At 43.8% G+C, this 3,229-nt stretch overlaps 1 non-coding gene across 1 annotated transcript; it reads right to left on the bottom strand.

Annotated features, from left to right (window-relative positions):
• Window positions 1–359: 359 nt before the first annotated feature.
• Window positions 360–467, bottom strand: LOC148562403 (small nucleolar RNA R71). Its single transcript, XR_015887884.1, has one exon. It is a non-coding gene; the product is annotated as a small nucleolar RNA R71 (small nucleolar RNA).
• Window positions 468–3,229: the final 2,762 nt, after the last annotated feature.

The following is a 3,229-nucleotide window of genomic DNA, read 5'->3' as shown; positions in this document are numbered from 1 at the left end:
TTGGTGACTTTACTGCACCTAATTCCAATTTACATGGAAGAAGCATCTCCATTCCTGCCATTGGAGCAAACAACTTTGAGCTGAAACCTCAATTAGTTTCTCTGATGCAGCAGAACTGCAAGTTTCATGGACTTCCATCTGAAGATCCTTTTCAGTTCTTAACTGAATTCTTGCAGATATGTGATACTGTTAAGACTAATGGAGTAGATCCTGAAGTCTACAGGCTCATGCTTTTCCCTTTTGCTGTAAGAGACAGAGCTAGATTATAGTTGGATTCTCAACCCAAAGATAGGCTGAACTCTTGGGATAAGCTGGTCACGGCTTTCTTAGCCAAGTACTTTCCTCCTCAAAAGCTGAGCAAGCTTAGAGCTGATGTTCAAACCTTCAGACATAAAGAAGGTGAATCCCTCTATGAAGCTTGGGAAAGATACAAACAGTTGACCAAAAAGTGTCCTTCTGACATGCTTTCAGAATGGACCATCCTGGATATATTCTATGATGGTTTATCTGAGCTATCAAAGATGTCACTGGACACTTCTGCAGGTGGATCCATTCACCTAAAGAAAACGCCTGCAGAAGCTCAAGAACTCATTGACATGGTTGCTAATAACCAGTTCATGTACACTTCTGAAAGAAATCCTGTGAGTAATGGGATGCCTATGAAGAAGGGAGTTCTTGAAGTTGATACTCTGAATGCCATATTGGCTCAGAATAAAATATTGACTCAGCAAGTCAATATGATCTCTCAGAGTCTGAATGGAATGCAAGCTGCATCCAACAGTACTCAAGAGGCTTCTTCTGAAGAAGAAGCCTATGATCCTGAGAACCCTGCAATAGCAGAGGTAAATTACTTAGGTGAACCTTATGGAAACACCTATAACTCAACATGGAGAAATCATCCAAATTTCTCATGGAAGGATCAAAAGCCCCAACAAGGCTTTAATAATGGTGGAAGAAACAGGTTTAGCAATAGCAAGCCTTTTCCATCATCAACTCAGCAACAGACAGAGAACTCTGAACAAAATGCTTCTAATTTAGCAAATCTAGTCTCTGATCTAGCTAAGGCCACTATAAGTTTCATGAATGAAACAAGGTCTTCCATTAGAAATCTGGAAGCACAAGTGGGCCAGCTGAGTAAAAGGATCACTGAAATCCCTCCTAGTACTCTCCCAAGCAATACAGAAGAGAACCCAAAAGGAGAGTGCAAGGCCATTGACATAAGCACCATGGCCGAACCTGTAAGAGAAGGAGAGGACGTGAATCCCAAGGGGGAAGACCTCCTGGGACGTCCAGTGATCAATAAGGAGCTTCCCTCTGAGGAATCAAAAGACTCTGAGGCCCATCTAGAGACCATAGAGATTCCATTGAACCTTCTTATGCCTTTCATGAGCTCTGATGAGTATTCCTCTTCTGAAGAGAATGAGGATGTTACTGAAGAGCAAACTGCCAAGTTTCTTGGTGCAATCATGAAGCTGAATGCCAAATTATTTGGCATTGATACTTGGGAAGTTGAACCTCCCTTGTTCATCAGTGAACTAAGTGATCTGGATCAACTGACATTGTCTCAGAAGAGACAGGATCCTGGAAAGTTCATAATACCCTGCACCATAGGCACCATGGTCTTTAAGGCTCTGTGTGACCTTGGTTCAGGAATAAACCTCATGCCCCTCTCTGTAATAGAGAAACTGGGAATCTATGGGGTGCAAGCTGCTAAAATCTCATTAGAGATGGCAGACAGTTCAAGAAAACAGGCTTATGGACAAGTAGAGGACGTGTTAGTAAAGGTTGAAGGCCTTTACATCCCTACTGATTTCATAGTCCTGGATACTGGAAAGGAAGAGGATGAATCCATCATCCTAGGAAGACCTTTCCTGGCCACAGCAAGAGCTGTGATTGATGTTGACAGAGGTGAAATATTCCTTCAATGGAATGAGGACTCCCTTGTGTTTAAAATTCAAGGATCTCCCTCTGCAACCATGGAGAGGAAGCAGAAAAAGCTTCTCTCCAAGCAGAGTCAACCAGAGCCCCCACAGTCAAACTCTAAGTTTGGTGTTGGGAGGCCACAACCAAACTCTAAGTTTGGTGTTGAACTCCCATATCCAAACTCTAAGTTTGGTGTTGGAGAGTCTCAACAAAGCTCTGCACATCTGTGAGGCTCCATGAGAGCTCACTGTCAAGCTATTGACATTAAAGAAGCGCTTGTTGGGAGGCAACCCAATGTTTATCTAATTCTTATTTTTATTATTTTTCATGTTTTCTTAGGTTCATGATCATGTGGAGTCACAAAATAAATATAAAAATTGAAAACGGAGTCAAAAAAATAGCAGAAGAAAAATCACACCCTGGAGGAGCATCTGTCTGGCGTTCAGCGCCAGAACAGAGCATGGTTCTGGCGCTGAACGCCCAAAATGGGCAGCTTCTGGGCGCTGAACGCTAGAACAGGCATGGTTTTGGCGTTCAACACCAGAAATGGCACACAAATGGGCGTTGAACGCCCAAAATGGCCACCAACCTGGCGCTGAACGCCCAGAGTTGGGTACAAAGGCATTTTTACATGCCTAATGGGTGCAGGGATGTAAATCCTTGAACACCTCAGGATCTGTGGACCCCACAGGATCCACTCAGGATCTGTGGACCCCACAGGATCCCCACCTACCTCCACTCACTCCTTTTCACCACTCTCTTTCATACAACCCCATAAACACTCTTCCCCAAAAACCCTTCACCAATCACCTCAAACTCTCTTCCCCATCACCTCTTCACCACTCACATCCATCCACTCTTCCCCATAAACCTACCTCATAAACTCTACCTACCTTCAAAATTCAAAACCAATTTCCCACCCAAACCCACCCATATGGCCGAACCTTAACCCCCCCTCCCTTCCCTATATAAAGACCTCCATTCTTCATCAAATTCACACAACACACCCCTCTACACTCCTCTTGGCCGAAACCACATCTCCCTCTCCCTCTCCATATTTCTTCTTCTTCTTCTTCTATTCTTTTGTTTATTGCTCGAGGGCGAGCAATATTCTAAGTTTGGTGTGGTAAAAGCATAAGCTTTTTGTTTTTCCATTACCATTGATGGCACCTAAGACCGGAGAATCCTCTAGAAAGCGGAAGGGGAAGATAAAAGCTTCCACCTCCGAGTCATGGGAGATGGAAAGGTTCATCTCCAAAGGCCATCAAGACCACTTCCATGATGTTGTGGCCAAGAAGAAGGTGAT

The sequence above is a fragment of the Arachis ipaensis genome, chromosome B6 (assembly GCF_059453495.1).
Source record: "Arachis ipaensis isolate K30076 ecotype BB chromosome B6, ASM5945349v1, whole genome shotgun sequence".
Lineage (NCBI taxonomy): Eukaryota > Viridiplantae > Streptophyta > Magnoliopsida > Fabales > Fabaceae > Arachis > Arachis ipaensis.
The sequence above is the reverse complement of the archived record's forward strand: the minus strand, read 5'-3'. Positions and strand labels throughout refer to the sequence as shown.